This window comes from Penaeus japonicus, unplaced genomic scaffold, assembly GCF_977035675.1.
Source record: "Penaeus japonicus unplaced genomic scaffold, GWHDUDI00000001_assembly GWHDUDI00000041, whole genome shotgun sequence".
Lineage (NCBI taxonomy): Eukaryota > Metazoa > Arthropoda > Malacostraca > Decapoda > Penaeidae > Penaeus > Penaeus japonicus.
In genome coordinates, this window is record NW_028234443.1 from 7033118 (window position 1) to 7051960 (window position 18843).

The following is an 18843-nucleotide window of genomic DNA, read 5'->3' on the forward strand; positions in this document are numbered from 1 at the left end:
ACCTCGTCACCGTGTTACCGTCACCGTGTTACCGTCACCTCGTCAGCAGCACCATCACCCACCACCACCATCATCACCATCACCGTCACCATCACCACCGAGTCAACTGATAGCAAGCAATCCGTGTTTTCACGTAATGGTGACGCGGGATTCAGGTGACAGAACGTCTTCATGACGTCACATGCGGTGACACGAGACGCACATGATTTCACGTAAGTGACTTCCTCATGACGTCACCATTATACGTCACATGTTTGCTTTTACCTGTTTTACCTGGCGTTATGGCGCACGACAAAGGCGGAACTGTAAACATTGTGTGTAAACATAAGATGTCAATAAACGATTGTGTTTAAAATCATAAAATCACATTATTTATTGCCTTAGATAACATGCCATCCACTGGCCGATTTTGAGAGATGCAGCACCTGTGTGAAGCCCGGCATAACGATTTTCGGAGGCGTCACACCAATGTGACACCCGTCGTGATGTCACGTATCTGTAAAAAAAAAAAAAAAAAAAAAAAATGTAACAGTGATGATGGCGATAGTGATGATGGTAGTGGTGGTGGTGGTGATAATTGTACTGATGATAGTGATAATAATGATAGAGATAAGAATAATGATTATGATAATAAAAAGAATGACAGCAACAACAATAATAATAAACAAAAGCGGAATTGAAAAGATAAACTTAAATTTTCCGGCAAACATCTTAAGAATTGAAACTCGAATTCCAATACGTGAAAGTGAATTTAAAACACTACTTAATCTTTTCCTGCTATTCGTCTTGTCTGTTAGTATCAAGATATTAAAATGTTATGAAATTTAACTGTGATACAATTATGACTTTATTCATTTTTTTGTGGTTCACTTAGTCCTTTAAGTCATCTTTAAGTAACGTTATTTCAAACGGACGAATAAACCGAAATCAGTTGTATTTTTTGATATATAGTATGATGTGTTCAAAAGATTTACTTTGCACAGATTCATGTATTTTTTAAGCCTCTTATAGCACGAGACTCGCTTCAATACCGTTCATTTACTTAGTGTGTCATTTGCAAATAATGATCATAGTATTCAGAAGTTGTGTACCTTATTTGATGTAATTCAGAGTATAAGATAAAATAAAACGAATTTTGCTTTTCCTTTTGCTTCTGAAGAAAAAAAAGGTACAACTTGTTTTTGTCCATTCTTTATCTTGCATGAAAATAACTACGTCCTATATATTTTGTTTATTTCCATTATATATTTTGCAGTTATATGGTTGTGATTATTCCCAAAAACAGGTGTACTGAAGCTAAATGTCTTCACTTTTTTCACAAAATCATTCAGTACTTATTGGTCATTTTTTATCTATCTTATTTATATATATTTTTATTTCTTTTTTTATAACTTTTGAGTATTAACAGTATTTCATCGTCTCATTGACTTTATTGTGTTTCGCTAAAGTGCTCTTGAGTGTTATTTTGCACTTCAATTTTTCATCAACAAGTGCCGTTATAAAATCAAGTTTCTATTTTAAAGTTATCCTGCATTCATTGAACTCTGCTCAGTTGTGCAAAGGCTCACTTATTGTTCAGTGATTCCTCTCCAGTGGTCGAGCGCCTCCCACTTATATATATATATGTATATATATAAGTAGTACTAGGAAGGACAGAACGGATCACTTCATCAATGTGCATAACCCCCCCCCCCCCCCCCCCCCCCGCCACTAACGGTCATAACACCTCCCCCCCTCTTCCCCCGCCACTAACGGTCATAACACCCCCCACCCCACCCCCTAAACTTTCACTTCCCCCCACCCCCACCCCACACTCCTACAGCTCCCTCCCCTCCCCCCCCCTCCCCTTCCCCTCACCCAGGACTAAACAGCTCACCCATGGGTACCCCTCTACCCTTACCAGCAGTCAAAACCGCGCCCTCTCACCCCTTCACCTCCGACTCTGACCTCTCCCCCACCCTCCTCCCTCCTCCCTCTGGGCACAAGCGGTAATGACTTAATTACCATAGAAAGCGCGAGACTTAGTTATTAACCCTAGTTAATGATGTTGTTAATTAAGGAAAGGTTCACAACAGCTAAATATCTGCTCACTTAAGACAGCAGGAGTTAATTGCCTTACAAATTCGATCTATAGGACCATTTTTGGCGGTTAGAAGCATTGGAAAGGACAAATATGAGTGAAAACTACGAATTCTACAGTGTGAGATTTTCGCAATGCAGTAATGCTATCCACTCAAGCAAGGATTAGAACAACAGAGGGGATGTATCATGTTTACTATTGATATCAGAAACTCCAAGAGTAAATAAGGCTGGCATAGAACAGACAATCACCTGCACACTCTAGCATTTAATTCTCTGCTTGGGCGAGTAGGTAATTATCTGCCTATGTGAGATATATCCGTCACCTTGTCTGTCATACCAGCAACGAAAAGGAAAGTTATTCACGAAATACATCTCGTACAATATAAAAAGACCAACTCTCCTGTTCAATCACCAGTATTACCCGAACTGTGAAAGCGCTCACTTTGGCCAAAACCGCTAAATATTGTCCTAACTGCCATAAGAAGTTAACTGAAAATCACCTCTGCCTGCTTTGCACGGGTTGCATTCAACACATTCCCTCTGCGAGGCTACGTCATTCAAGGTAAGAATTACAACCATACCCCCCAGAATTATCAGAAAACACCTGTCTGTTATTTATTTATTTATTTTTTTATTTTTTTATTTATTTTTTTTTGACTGTTGCAAAAATAAAATTTATGATTGTCTCTTTAACAGGTGGTACAGGGAAGGTGTCCAAAGGTGTCAAGATCCTTCCACAACAATCCTCCTTGCAAGGTGAGTACTTACACTAGAATTTATGCAGTATCCAATGTCATATGAAATGCCCAAGTGTAAATAATATCGCATCGGTTTCGTTACAATGTGTATATTATTCATTGCAGGGGATAACAACAGCGCTTACTTTGAAGAGTCTGGTCCCTCTCGCTCAACTCCCGTCTCACCGCAACCCGGCCGGGCCCTCCCACCGTCTTTCTCCATTCCCGCAACCCGGCAAACATTTGGAAAACAGTGATGTAGAAACTAGTAGTGATGAAGAATTGCAACCCTCACACCCGCACCAAGAATTTACTAGTTCTCGAGCAAATAAAAAAAACAGGTGATAGTGATATTGAAATTAATAGTGAGGATGAAGATGGTGATGATGGCGATTTGTTTTTAGAACGGAACTGCAGTAAGATTGGGTTTTAGCCTTCCCAACCAAGATCAAACATGTCCTCATGAATATTTGCATAGAAATGAAATTATTTCAGCGATATTCTTCAAACATACCGTCTTTCTCTCGAACATCCACCCCCGGGTAAAGGCATACACAAATTTTACCATTACTCTGTCTAAGACCAATTTTGCCACGGTGCTGTTAGAGAAAGTGAAAAACATAACCCTGTGTAGTTACATCATCACCAGCGACAACGACAGCAGGAAAAGAGTGCGAGGGTGGGCCAAGGAAGCGGAAGCCAAATTGGAAGAATGGCTCACAGAAGAAGGGAGCGGTTTAGACCTGGACGCGATTAACAGCCATGAAATTACAGCAGGTCAGATTCGTGTTCCTGAAGTTATTGGAAATTATATCGCATATCCTAAAGGAGCACGCGGAGGAAACTTCATTTTCAACCCCAGAGGAAATGTTGATTGCGTCATACGCTCTCTGGCAGCTGGAAAACTGCTGGTCGCCGGGAAAAAAAGAAAAAACCTCGCTAGAGATGTCAACTCACCGGCTAAATGCTCGCAAATAATCCGCTATGACATTCAAAAACTCCCTACCGCATGGGAAAATCTTCGAGAACTGGAGAAAGACAACAATCTTTCACTGCATGTTTATGCTCTCCAGAAATCACCCTTCGCACAGGAAAACAACAAATATTACATATCACAGGTTAGAAAAGGAATCGAAAACGGTCAGAAACGAGACCGACTTCATCTTCATCTTCTGCTACAAAATGAGCATGCCTGTCTCATTACAGACTTTAATAAGTTTGTAAATGCATTTACAAGACGAGGCCGGGACGACCGCGGTTGTTTTTGTCGAACATGTTTTTCTTCATTCCCGCACCAGGCAGCGGCAGAAATTCATATGTCAGGATGTGATGAGGCGGTTAAGATAACATACCCACCTCAAGGCAGCAAGCTCTCATTCAAAAACTTTGGGAAAGCTTATAGTCCCTCACATATTTGTGTATATGATTTTGAAGCTTACATGTTCAAAAACAATTCCGGTGGAAGAGACATAGTGCACCACAAGGCATTTGCTTATGGTTATATCATTATCGACAGAAGAGGTGATATTGTGGATAGTGGCATATATCAAGGTATCGATGCTGCTACTCACTTTGTGGATAACCTATCAGCCAAATGGGCGGATATTTCAAAAAACATGCCAAACTTTGCTCTCCACATGTGTGATGAAGATGAAGATGCATTTCAAAAATCAAAAAAATGCGAGTTGTGTCACCAAGATTTTCCCTCGCCACAGCAAAAGCATCGACATCACGACCATACTAAGCCCTATTTTAATTACATGGGGGCATATTGTGCTCGCTGCAACCTCCAGATGAGGAATCACCGCACAACCATGCCTTGTATAGCACATAACCATTCGTATGACCTTGGTCTGGTTCTAAAGGAAATGCAACGCGACATTGACATAAAAATTCTCGTTAAACAAGGACTTCGCTATCATACAGTGGAACTGAACAACCTAAAATTCCTGGATAGCCTAGCCTTTATGAACGCAGGTTTAAGTTCGCTCGCCAAGACCCACATAGAAAGCAACAGACCATTGCAATACTCAAAACATCTCATACGCCACCTACCGGACAAAGCTCATCCATTGCTCCTAACAGGGAAAGGTATTTCCCATATGAGTATTTGGATAACCTGAACAAGCTTAAAGATACATCCCTTCCCGAAATAGAAAAAACCTATAGTTCCTCTCAGGTGAAACAGCTACTGAAGAATACGCTCACGCTCTCAAAGTATGGGAAGCTGTAGAGTGTCGAACACTAGGGGATTACCTAACTTGTTATTTAAGAACAGATGTGGGTTTACTAGCCGACGTGTTTATCGGGTGGAGATCTAAGCTTGCTGAAAAGCACGAGCTAGATGTGGTTAACTACGTTAGCCTCCCCGGATATGCTTATGATGCATTCTTGAAAATGACAAATACAGTGGCTAATAACCCGCTTGTGAACCCCAGCATTAATGCAGAAAAGGATGTGGGTACATTCATCCTGTATTTAGTCTATATGCTACGGTAATGTCCGAGAAATTGCCATATGGTAATATTCGGAAATTATCATAATGAAAAGATAAAGTTCACAGCAGCGGGTTTAACCAACCGTGATGAAAGCGGTAGTGTTGGTCACTGGATAGCAGCCAATCCGAAGGTTTCCTCGGAAGTAGCAAGAAAAACTGACGAGCTGCCCCTCCTAATTCACTACATGGAGATAAGAAAACAAGACCTGTCTCCTTACAACAAACATCTCCTAGCCTCGCAAAACAGACGCCTCCAAGGTGAAAACCAAAAGTTGGTAGCCTCTCATCTTCCTCAGAAAAAATACCTCATTTCCCTGAAGCATCTACAGCTGTTAATTGAGTTAGGGATTGAGTTAGAGCAAGTGCATGAAGTATATGAATACTCCCAACGTGAATATTTATCGCCCTTCATTCACGAAAACATCAAGGCTCGATGGAAAACAACTGATAAAGCCCAACAATTGTGTTTTAAGACGCTCTCCAAAAGCGTCTTTGGCAGGTGTTTGATGAACCCTCTCAAGAGGCTAGAAAAAGCTAGCATGGTATGCAAACCAGCGGCATTTCTGAAGTTACGAAGTCCTCTTTTCAAAAGACTCATCCCCCTGACCCCGAATCCTCAAAGGGTCAGCTCGGATTATTGAAGTCTGAGACAGGGGAAATTCCTATCAAAGAAGCTATATGTCTGAAACCTAAGACATATTCTTTGCTCCTGAACAATGACCAATCATCTTCAGGTACAATGGGAATTTGTTGAGCTGAAAAGAGAAGGCTCAAACACGATAATTTCCGGCGAATTATTCGTCAGAAAGAGGTGCACTACGTCAACCATGTCAGCATCACCAACATAGGCGGGCAAATGTCAACTTTACAAACACAGAAACGTGTGTTGTCGCTGTATGATGATAAACGCTGGTATGTAAATGCCTATGAATCGCTAGCATATGGACACCCCGATATCACACATCAGAAAGCAGAGGAAAGTGAAGAGGAGGAAGAGGATTATGTACCTGATGCAGGCCTCGAGGATGAGGAGGAGGAGGAGACGGGTGAGAGAGAGGTCTAATCAGCTGTAGAGAAAACGAACATATCTCGTGCTTACCCATTTTCCACCCTCTGAGAATCCCACCACCACCAAAGAGGGATTAATAAACAGAAAACATGGTTCCAGAATGAAAAGCAAACAACCACCTCACAAACGCAGGAAGACACATGCGGGAAATCCCTTTATTCTGGAGGAAGCAAACGAGAGCGATGTTTGAATTCATGTAAAAAAATGTATAATTTATTGTATATTTTCTGTGTAAATAATGTGTTATTTTTTTCTAATATTGCATAATAACTAATAAAAGAGGAACATCCTGAAAGGTACACTTCACTTTCATTTCCACCTTTCGCCATGTCACACATAATTGCTCCATACCCTTGCTTTGGAGGTGGCTTGCTGAACCTCTTTGCTCACCCGGCAAGAATAATAATTGCAGGTGTTACCAAGCTTGTTGTTAGTAAAGACATTATAGATCCTACCGAACACAAGACGAATCCGAGTGACCGCATTTTATATATACTGGACGATTGTTTTACAGAAGCGGCCAGCAATGACATAGTGAACAATGCATTTACAAAGGGACGTCACGAAAACATATCGGTCATACTCCTTGTTCAAAATGTATATATGAATGGAAAACCTAGTCGCAACATATCACTAAATACATCTCATTTCATCTTGTTAAAACAGAGAGATATGGGGCAGATCGAATGTTTAGGTAGACAGATATATGGCAAGAGCGAAGCCAGGCGGTTTTTAGAGTTGTATAAAAGGGTTGTCTTTGCAAAGCCTCGAAACTATTTACTCATAGATCTTGGGTGTGATACTCCTGAAAAACTTCAGTTTCGCAATAACATCCTTTGTGAATATTTTCCATATCAGATTGTTTACCAATGGTGATCAACAACAACACAATGTAAGTTCTAAAGGACTTGTATGAGGATTACAAAAAAAAAAACTATGGATTAGGAAGTATACAGTCACTTTTAGATGCTGATAGCATGGTTCTGTGAAAGAACATTACACAATCAGATGTGGAAAAAGTTTTAGCATCACAACGAACATATACCCGACACAAACATACTCGTAAAAAAAATCTCGCGCCGTCAAACCATGGCCACAAGACCTCGCAAAATCTTAACATGTGATCTGGCAGACATACGAAACCTAACACACAAAAACAAAAAAACAATCCTATTTGATGGTATGCGTAGACGTGTTTAGCCGCTACATGCAAGTACGACCGCTAAAAGATAAAAGCAAAACAGGCTCTGCAATCGGTGTTGGATAACGAAGATGCTAAAGGTTTATCTCAGCTATTCACCGATGCCGGTCGGGAATTTATGAATACAGTAGACACCTTACAGCGCAAACAAAATATGCAGTGGTACACAACTCACTCGAAAGAAATAAAGGCAAGCATTGCAAAGAGACATGTTAGAAGAACCTTAACGGAGCGCATCTATAAATAAATGACCTTAAAAAAAAAAAACACTGAAGTACATTGATTTTCTATTGGATATTGTATCATAATACGCGCGCGCCTCATGCGGGTTTGAAAGGTGCTACCCCCTTGCAGGTGCACAGATATTATACACGAGCGCAGTGGCAGCGCCTGTTTCGTCAGATGTACTCTCCTTCCTTAGATGGGACTATAAAAAAAAGAAGATCCACTGTTATCAATCAGAATCTAAAGACAGGGGATACTGTACGCATCGCTGCGCGTTCCCGCAGTGACACGTTTCGCAAGGGTTACGAAATACAAAACACTGAGGAGATTTTCAAAATCAAACGGATTGATCGACGTCAAAGCATAGTCGAAAATAAAAACGGTGAAGAGATACAAGGTTTATTTTACCGCGAGGAACTTGTCCCTGCGGTTATACCAACTTTTTATCCGTATGAGATCTTATCCTCGCGCTGGAACAAATCTAAGAAGAAGAAAGAATATCTTGTTCACTGGATAGGATATCCAGACAAGTTCATATATAACAGCTGATGACATGCAACCATAGACCATGACAAAACAATCCCTTACACCACGCTATGTAGATGTGTTGATGCTATTTTGTTCGCTAAAGCCAAAACACCACTCTGATTTTGTATTACAGCTAGATAAAGAAAAAATAAACTGTATTGCTGGTATTTTCATTTTTTTAAGAAAAATTTAACAGATAGAAATAACATCAAGAAACTAAAGCTATACCGAGAGGCAATTAAATCGGTAATGCTAAAAAAAAAAAAAAAAAAAAAAGCTCTAAAAAAAAAAAAAAAATCCTTTCATCTCGCATTGGAGATAATATTATCTCCGTTCTGCTCCCACTTGCTGTAAATGCGTTCGCCTCTCTCATCTAATTAGAGAAAATGAAAGAGTACTGTCTCGTTCCAAAATTCACGGTTGATCGACATCTAATACCAAAAGTAGAATCCCCATCAATAATGAATACATTGATCAAAAAGACAGGAGGGTTCGCGGGCGGCGGCGGTCGCGTGGGTGGCGAGGGACGAGGAAAAAATGTCCTAGAAATACCCGCGTCTGTGTAAGCAAGAGGATTTCGCGTTCTTATACGAGTTCCTTGAGGAAAAAGAAAGCGCAATGCGATATAATTAATGAGACGATGACAATACCTTTTCCCTCTGTGGTTTTACAAAAACTTAGGAAAACGTCAATAAATAGCGATCACAGTTTATCTGCAAATCCCTCGCTTGAGCACTTGATTGTTTTGTTGTTTTTTTTAAACTTCGCAGCAGGATTATGCAAAATCTGTTCTGGAACATTACCGACAGCAGTCTTTAATAAGATGGGACAATCTAGGACAAATACATTCGCCTTTTTCTGGGCTGAATATACTTGATGCTATCAAGTACATGACGTCATCGTCATCGCCCTCGTTTTCACCTAAAGAAAAAGGATTATTAAAGGTGTTACATAATTTTGCTCCAATACCTCTCGAATATGTGCGCAACCCGGCGGCAAAACGGTTTCTCTCGGAAGGTATGCGTAAAGCAGGTGCGAGATCAAAAGACCCGAATTACATGAAAAGAAAAGCCATACCCACCTTTATACCTACAAATGAAAAGATCCGTTGGAACCCTTATCAATACTCATATCGACAATATAAATCCAGCGATTCTTTCGATCTATAAGACCATTTTTGACTTAGAAGCATTGGAAAGCACAAATATGAGTGAAAACGACGAATTCTACAGTGTGAGATCTTCGGAATACAGCAATGTTACCCACTCAAGCGAGGATGAGAACGACAGAGAGGATGTATCATCTCAAGTGCTTACTGACGAACTTCGAAGAGAGATGGTAAAATTTTATTGCGCTCAGTATAAACATGATATTATTGTGTCCCTATGGGAAACATATAGAACCCTTCTTGGTAGCCAGTCAGAGCAAATTTATCAGCAGGAAGCTGATGAAGCACGTGAGGACCTAACACTTGTTTCCCAAAAAGAAGTAATTCGTGCAATTGGCAAATATCGAAAACTTGCTTGTATTTACAACCAACAATCGATCGGTTTTGAATTGGGATATCGATTAAGTACAAAGCTGCGAAGATAATTATCGCGAATATGGTGTATCGGCAGTTTGGGGGCAGGCAGGAGATAATCATCGCGCATTTGAGGTGCGTCGGGTATGTGGGCGGAGACAGATAATTGACATGACCCAACTCGGGTATAAAGAGAGACGAAGGAAACGAATGAAGACATTAGGTAATCCACCTCAGCCTCGAATATACAGAAAAGATGACGCAAGAAACATCTATGGACGCGAGCTCAGGTGTTAGACGTCAGCTACAATTGGCTAAAATGGAGGGAGAAGAGGAAAGAAAGTTAATACCGTCATCTCCCGAAAACTCGCGCCCAAATCATTTGTATCCTCTTGTTTTAGAAGAGGGTAGCATTCTTCATTCTAAGTTGAGTAGAGATACAGCTGTTTGTGCCATCGCCAATGCCTGTGGAAAGACTGCTTATGCAATCTCTGGTGTATTGGAAAGGGAATATGCACATGCAGATTTTTATAGAACGAGAAGGTACAACACTTTCTAGAGCAATTGTACCTGACCGAACAGCGACCAGAATAATTAGTGTGAAACAGGGTGAGCGAGGGCCTACTGTAATTTACCTTGTGGCTCATTTTGGCTTGGGTAAAGCTCTACAATATAACGATATTGCCATAAGACAGTTAAAGACAAGCAAGGACAAACATTATGTTGCTGGACTGGCCAGTGACACGGTCGATGATCGCTTGAAAATATATGTGTGTCTCAATGTTTTGTTTAACAGGCTTGAAGAGCTGAATATTCGAGAGATTATATTCCCTGTTGAAAATGAAGGCGGCAGCTGTTGTCAAGAATATGTTTCTCTCATTACAAAGCTTTGCCGTGCGGTGTATGTCTATGAAAATACGAACCCTCTTAATGAATCAAAACCCTCTGCTGAGACCTGACAGTGAAAATGACGAGCGAAAGCAGTACGATAATTATGGAATTAGTAGCGGACGATGGTCGTGTGCTACGGCGGAGATAATGAACATTGGTCACCTGAAAATGAAGGAGTGATGAAGCGAATAAGAATGTCGGATGATAATGAATGACATATATCCCATTGTGTATTTGTATGATATATTTTGTGTATTTTTGATCAATAAAACTAGTTTATGTAATCCCTTTATTTTATTATCATCTTTAACTTCCTTATAAAATGTTGAATTAGCAGTGAAGCTCTCAGTCTGTTTCCTGTCTTCACCATGGAAACTGATAATCAATACATATACATTACAAGCAAAATACCTCCCACGGCTTCGAAAATGTTATTCCACCATTAATGTTGGATTCTTCCTTGGATTATGAGGTGGCTTTAGTAAATTTCTTGTACCTCAAATTTTTATAGCAGTTTAGCAGATGATGATAATTTTGCTATTCAGTTTCTCAACATACCTGCTAAATGTTCGCACGCGCTCCAAAGCGGTGTATTTGAAAACGTTAACGTGTGTAATCAGAATCTAAATACACTCCAGCATGATATATTTAAATATGTTCCCAAATTTAATATGCTAGGGAGAACGAAGAGTGCACATTTAGATCTGATAAATCTGATAAACGATGATATTATAAATCAATTTGAGGTGGTGTTCGGAAGGGATGCAGTTAAAAAACATATTCCTAAGGGAAAGTTGTTTACATATGATTGGGATTCAGACCGAATTCATGTTGAAACAGTATTTAGCGATTCAGGAGCGAGCTCAGATGAACGAAGTTATCATGAGATTGGCGTTCGTTTCTCTCGTCGCATGGCTCATATACTAGGGTTTGATGAAAGGAAAACCTATACATTTTATGTTTCTAATGCAGGAAGGACTGTTCAAGAAGAATGGTTGCTTATGCAAAATGATGTAAGCATGAGACCACCGAGAAATGATGGAGGGGTTGATTATATCTATATATTTTCAGATATTGTAGCACCCTGTTGATTTGCCGAATGACATGTTAATATTTTGGATGCTATTGCCTTGAAAGATTCGAGTACGAAGGAACCTACACCTACACTTTATAAACAGCTCTAAAAGAATATAAATTTTATGTTTTTAGTACCCATTGGTAGCGGATGGCATGATATGATGTCAAGGCTGGCATCGGCGTAAACGCGGATGGCATGATATCAGAACAAGATACGCGCTGGCCCCAGCGCGGATGGCACGATGTCCTGCGGTGGTTAGGGACAACGAGGGGACGAGGGAACGCCCTCCTACCGCATATTTTCTCAGGACGCGTCATTTACAGCCGTATTCTATAACGTTTTCTGCGTGTCGTGGCCATGTCATGTTCATGTTATGTCCATGTCGTGTTCATGTAACGAATGCGGTAATCTAGGACGCAAAAGCGCGGCACGTTTGCGTCAACTGCTTCAGGTTTACCAACCGTTCCAAAGCCAACCCACTTATTAACATGTTTCGGATGAATGGCACTGTCCACACGACAAATTCATAAGAGAAACTACAATCATAGGTAGCACTAACATAAGATAATTCAATTTTGGTATGAATCAGTCGTTGTACTTGTTCCTAGTTAAAGAATTGACAACCATTTCACGAACGCGCTGTTGGTCATTCACTCTACGCTCGATCAAAACAAACGAGATGTGAGGGACCGTGTGTTTATGAACAGATCTTCCTTATTTTATCTTTGTATATACTGTACATATATGCGCATTTTTAATATATCATGCATATAGATTTAATGTATACATATTTCATATAATTATATGCTTTAATTTTACGTCCCTGACTACTTTTACCATTCATTTAACTTCACTCTCCTTCGAAAAGTCTGCCAAAAGGTAAACAAACTCAAAATCAGCAGAGAATCCATGTTTTCCTAAAATAGTTTGTAATCCGTGTCTAGGACAATGATGCCTAATATAACCAATGTAGGTATTACTTTTCAAACGTAGTATGCTCATATGAAGTATTGGTAAGAAAAAGTACAGTAAAAATATGATTTTTTTCACTTGTGTAACTATCGTGACAAGCCTACCCCCTTGCCACGGAGTTTCCACGATTGTTCCAATACTTTCCACGCATCTGCCACGAATTTGCCACGCTTTTGCCGCGAACCCGCGCTTCTAGAATAAGAATCGCGGCATGTTCATGTCATGTACACGGCGCGCTTAGGGACTTAGAATATGGCTGTTACTACCTCGTTTCTGGTTTACTTTACGTGACCTTCCGATTGTCCCCGCAAGTACGAAGTGACGTAGGACCTTATTACCCTTTTATATATATATATATATATATATATATATGAGTGTTAGTGTATACGTGTGTGTATGCGAGTGTGTGTGTGTGTGTGTGATTGCGTGCGTGCGTGAGTGCGCACATCCTCTTTCTCTCTCTCTCTCTCTCTCTTTCCATGTATGTACGTAGGCGTGTGAGTGTCCGTGTGTGTGTGTGTGTGTGTGTACATCCTCTCTCTCTCTCTCTCTCTCTCTCTCTCTCTCTCTCTCTCTCTCTCTCTCTCTCTCTCTCTCTCTCTCTCTCTCTCTCTCGCTGTTTATCGCATTCTCTCTCTCTCCCTTTTTATCGCTCTCTCTCTCTCTCGCTTTCTCTCTCTCTCTCTCTCTCTCTCTTCCCCCTCCTTCCCTCCCTCCCTCTCTCCTTCCCTCCCTCCCTCCCTCCCTCTCTCCCTCTCTCCCTCTCTCCCTCCCTCCCTCCCTCCCTCCATCTTCCCTCCCTCTCCCCTCAAATTTACCGCGCTGTAGTGACGTCATATCCATTTACCCCATTCCCTGTTCTAAAGTCACCCCATATTACGTGATTGGTTGGAATGTCACGCCACATATTGTATTGAGTGCTGATTGGCTACAGTTTCTGAATAAAAACCCCGTCTGATTTTGGTAGACCACACAACAAACATGGAAGCCACTCCAGGTAGGTCAAGGTAATCTTTTTTTGTCATGCCATATGTTGTACTGAGTTATCATTGACAAGAATTCTGAAAACAAAGCCCAGATCTCAACTCCATTCCAGGTACTTCAACAGATTCATTTTTTGACTTCTCTGATGAGGAGGTAGAAGACGTAGTTGAAGACTATGTCCCTCTCTCACGCCGAGAAAGAAATGAAGACCCTGACACTGACTGTGATTCGTCCGATGACGAAATCGATTTCGTGGACATTCACAACAGCAGCATAGACTCTGACGAGCCATTGTCGGTCTATGCTGCCAGAGTTCATGAACGTAATTCTCCAGGTACGTGCAGCTGCACAGTCGTGGTATTGTGTCCGATGAGCCGTTATCGGGCTTTTCTAATTTCATGCTTTTTCGAAATTCACCAGGCAGTGCAGGGTTTCGGTGGCGTAGAAAAGAAAACGTCCCGAGAAAATTCGGCTTTACGGCGACATCGGGTTTGAGGGCAAACCTCGATGCCTCATCGTCGCCACACGAATTTTTGAAGATTTTTTTCAATGACGAGATGATGAACATCATCGTCGAAGAAACTAACAAGTAAGTTCCCATCCTCATCATTTTGAAAAAAATGATACAAAAATTCAACCTGTTCTGAATAGATAGTCAAGCTATAACTCCATTGAATGTTTTATCCTCCATTACAGGTACGCCGATTCACATCCAAACATGGTGAAGGGCCATGAACGAAGGTGGATGCCTTTGACAGTCCCTGAACTGCAAATATGGATCGCTCTGCGGATAATGATGGGGATATCGCCGAAGCCGCGCCAGGCTCAGTACTGGTCGAAGGATGACCTGCACGAGTCCCCAATTTTTTCCTAAGCACATGCCCAGAGACAGGTTTGACCAAATATCCACTTCACTTCATTTTGCAGATAATGCTTTTCAAGATGGAACCAACAGGCTGTGGAAGCTTGGACGAATAGTCCAACTTCTGCAGAAAAACTGTCTAGAGGCGTACACACCACCACAGTGCATTGCAGTCGACGAAAGCCTGTGGAAGTTTAGGGGCCGCCTAAGCTTCGTGACATATAATCCGAGTAAGCGAGCTAGGTTTGGCCTCAAGATTTATAAGCTGTTTGTGTCATCAGGCCCGACATGTGGGTACACATGTTCTTTCCGGTTTTATACCTGCCAAGATAGGGGTAACATGCCGGCCTCACACAAAGTTGTCTCCGACCTAATGGAGGCAGCAGATGTACTAGTTAAAGGTTACACGCTATATGTGGATAACTGGTACACATCTCCCACGTTATTCCATTGGCTGCAGGGCAGAAAAACTAATGCCTGTGGTACAGTGAGGCCTAATAGGAAATGGATGCCAAAAGACTTCACCAAGTTGAAGCTAAATGAAGTAGATCATAGAAGCACACCCACGGGAATGCTCTGTCTGAAGTGGGTTGATAAAAAAAAAACCCTCCATGTATTATCAACAATGCATAACTCAGAAATGGTGCAAATCGATAGATTGAACAGACATGGGCAGAATGTAATAAAACCTAGGGCAATTATAGATTATAACGAGGGGATGAAGGGTGTAGATGTGGGTGACCAGCTGGCTGCCTCATATCCTGCAGCAAGGAGGAGCCTCAAGTGGTACAAGAAGGTATTCTTCTACCTTTTCGATTTGGCAATGACAAATGCCTTTACCTTGTACCGAGAAGTTGGCAGCCAAAACCTACAACAGCTGGCATTCCGGGAGGAGGTGGTCAGGGGCCTTCTCCGGGAATATCTGCCCGAGGCACCCAAGTACAGCGGAAGGGGAAGGCCATCCGTAACTAATTCTGCACTTAGATTGCAGGGCAGAAACCCCCACGTCATCAGAGAGATTGATGGAAGGATGGCAAAAGAAAAATGACTAAGGCAGAGTGCCTCATTTGTAAAGTTCCTCTATGTGTTTTTACCTGTTTTGAACACTATCACAATAAGGTAAATTATTAGAGGGTATGTAATGTATATATTGTAAATAGTTATTTTACATGTAATACATGTATATGCTTCACTCCCTTTTTTATTCCCCACATGTAATTCCAAGAAACATAACCTCACATACATATAGAATATGCTATGACATTGGTAAAATAAAACAATTTCCGATTGTCAAGCCATTTTTATCGTTTCTGAAAAAAAAGAAAAAAAAAATCAAATCCACTTTTTTATTTGCTATCGAACAATGTTACGTAGATTCATGGGAATAATTACACCATAAAAGAGCTAATGTAAAGAGTTATGAATTATTTTATTGCATTATCGAACTGTTTACGTCTTCTAAAGACTTCCTATACGAGTCTAAAATAATGGAAAAATGTGTTATTTTCAAGCCTCCCCAGTTTTCCAACAAAAGGCGAAACCGATGTCAAACTGCCTCGAGCGCGGCCTCCCACACCGCCCGAGCGTAATGTAAATACCGTACGGACATCCGGGCCATATATGGTGACATTGGCATATATAAAACTTACGATCATTATTGAAGAGGAGCGGGATTGTTGTCTTTTCTTGGTAACATAGGCAAAAGGTTAATTCCTTTTGTTTTTAAAACTTGTTAAGCCTGCGATTCTCGATTTTGGTTCGGGTTTTATTGACGATATGAGGGAAGGAAAAAATAGCTCGAGATCTTCTATGAAAAAAAGAGGACTAGAAGTTGTTAAACAGTTAGGCGCTAGAGCAATGAGAGGTGGTGGTCATAGAAAACGAAAGAACATCAAAAAAAATTAAGATTCGCCCTAGTTGTTCGAGCTATAAAAAAAATGTATTTTCCCTTGCGTAGTCAGTTATAGCCTTGCCTTGCCGCTGTGTGTAATAAACAGCTAGGGAAGTATTATTGCTGACAACCATGAATCAGTATAAAACACCGTTATCATCTTATGTTGCCGGGGTGAGCAATATATTCCCTCGGTCAAATAAATTGCGTATGGTTGAATCGAGGATTGAGGAAAAGTCTGAAGTAGATGTACTACCATTTAATGCGGGAATAAATGGATCTATTACAGATAATTACGCAGAGTTTAGATGACCATCTGGACAGAATTGTTATGTAGACATGTCTTGTCTGGTTTTAGAGATTAAAGGCAGCCTGAGGAAAGAGGACGGCAATTTGTTAGGTTGTGACGACCACGAGGTGTTATGTAACACTACTATGCACTCGCTAATCAAATCTGTATCTGTGTATTTTAACGGTCAGCAGGTGGAACAAAACCCTTTGTATAATTTTCCATCCTATATACGATTAGAAACGAACATGTCACCATCATTGAAAGGAACATTGGGAAGAAAACATGTACTATTATGACGCATCTGACATACCGAGAAACTATACAGACAGTTATTTTACAAACTCTAGCGCAAAAGAGAAAAAACGTAATGAACGATGTAAAGACTCGAGGATTTCATTTCATGGCACCGTTATTGTTGGATGTAGCAACAATGGATATGTATCTTTTTGGATAATGTATCTATGAGAGTATGGCTCGAATTTGCAACAGATAAATTTGTTATCAACACAACACCGAAAGCTTCAGAACTGAATCCGGGGGTGAAGATAGACACTTGTAAATTGCATTTAACTGCACTCAAGCCTAGAGATTCAGCGAGAGAGGCTCTTAACAAATCATTATATCATGGACCTCTCAGTTATATATTTAATAAAACGCTTTATAAAACATATGTAATGGCGAGTCATCAAACTCAACTCGCTATCGATATGCCGTGGGGATCAACTATTCCCGAAAAGTTATCCCTCTTTATGGTTGATATGAAGTCCTATGCAGGCGATTACACAATGAATCCTCTACACTTTGGATATAATCATTTGAGTAAACTATCTGTTACAGTAAATAACATTTCTGCGTATAATATAAGCACGAGTTTTCCTACCTATTGTTCAGACTTGTAGAGAAACAACATTCAATTGATAGAGATGGTTTTGTTAATAGCAAGATGATTGCTGTTAAGGATTTACAATCGGATAAAACTACAGAATGCAATAGCCATTGAAAATTCTGGAAGCCTCAGGATCGGCATTGAATTATCGCAGTCGGATGATTCAAATATTGTTCTATTCTTGGTAAGAGATACACAAGGTGTGATTTATGTTGATGGCGATCGCAGGGTGGTTACAGACACTCGGGCATAATGAACTGTTACGAGGTAAAGGATATTTGTTTACAATTTCTCAGGAAAGACTATGTATTGCGGGGATGCTTTGTGGCAGATCAACTGCCTGTTAGAAAAAATCGTAAAACTTATCATTATTTTTTGTGGTTAAAATCCTTACATCCCGTCAAAAACCGTCAATAATGGGACATTACGTATCAATTGTTAATGGAAAATATAATATTGCTACTTTGATTCCTAGGGAATACAACCACATATCTATTCTCCCTGGTTGCAGGCATTTATCGATCAATATCGCGAAAAGCACTTCCTTAACATTAGCAAACATTTGCAAAGCATCGATGGCTTAACCTGCGATGCATATGTAATTTTCGTGATGTATCACATAAATTTGCGTGGGATAGAGTATATTACCCACATTTTACTCTTTTTTTTCAAAAAGCGATTTTAGATATAATGACAAGAAGGTTTTAAGTTTTTGCATAGGAATTTTACAATTCTTCGATGTCAGCGATTATTTTGCAATCGCTCTCAAAGCAAAAGAGAGTGTAAAAAATTATTTTGCGAGCAAAATAATTGACAGCCAGCCTCCCCTCCCCTCCCCATCCCACTCCTGGTGGTGAGGGATTGGCTAGACCGCACATGAGGTCCTATAATTATATGTTTTTTTCAACTATAAAAGACGACTCTCAAAGTCTGTGCTTGGCATACTGTCTTCAGCTGTTAACCTTGAAAATGGACTCTATCATTGGTTATATTGTTTGCAAAAGTAAGTTATTTCTGCTTATTGTAACTTGGTAAAATAAGTTTTAATGAGTTATAATTGTGTAATGTTTTTCCGGTATTTCGTTCAAGTATCTTCAGTTTAGAGGGTTAATAATTGATGTTTCTT

General features: G+C 40.4%; 1 protein-coding gene and 1 pseudogene across 1 annotated transcript in view; both read left to right on the plus strand.

Moving 5' to 3' along the window:
• Positions 1-18843, plus strand: part of LOC147466767 (uncharacterized) — a 48326-nt gene that overhangs the window by 28994 nt on the left and 489 nt on the right. The window lies entirely within an intron of this gene.
• On the plus strand, positions 10875-17970 carry LOC147466768 (uncharacterized; annotated as a pseudogene).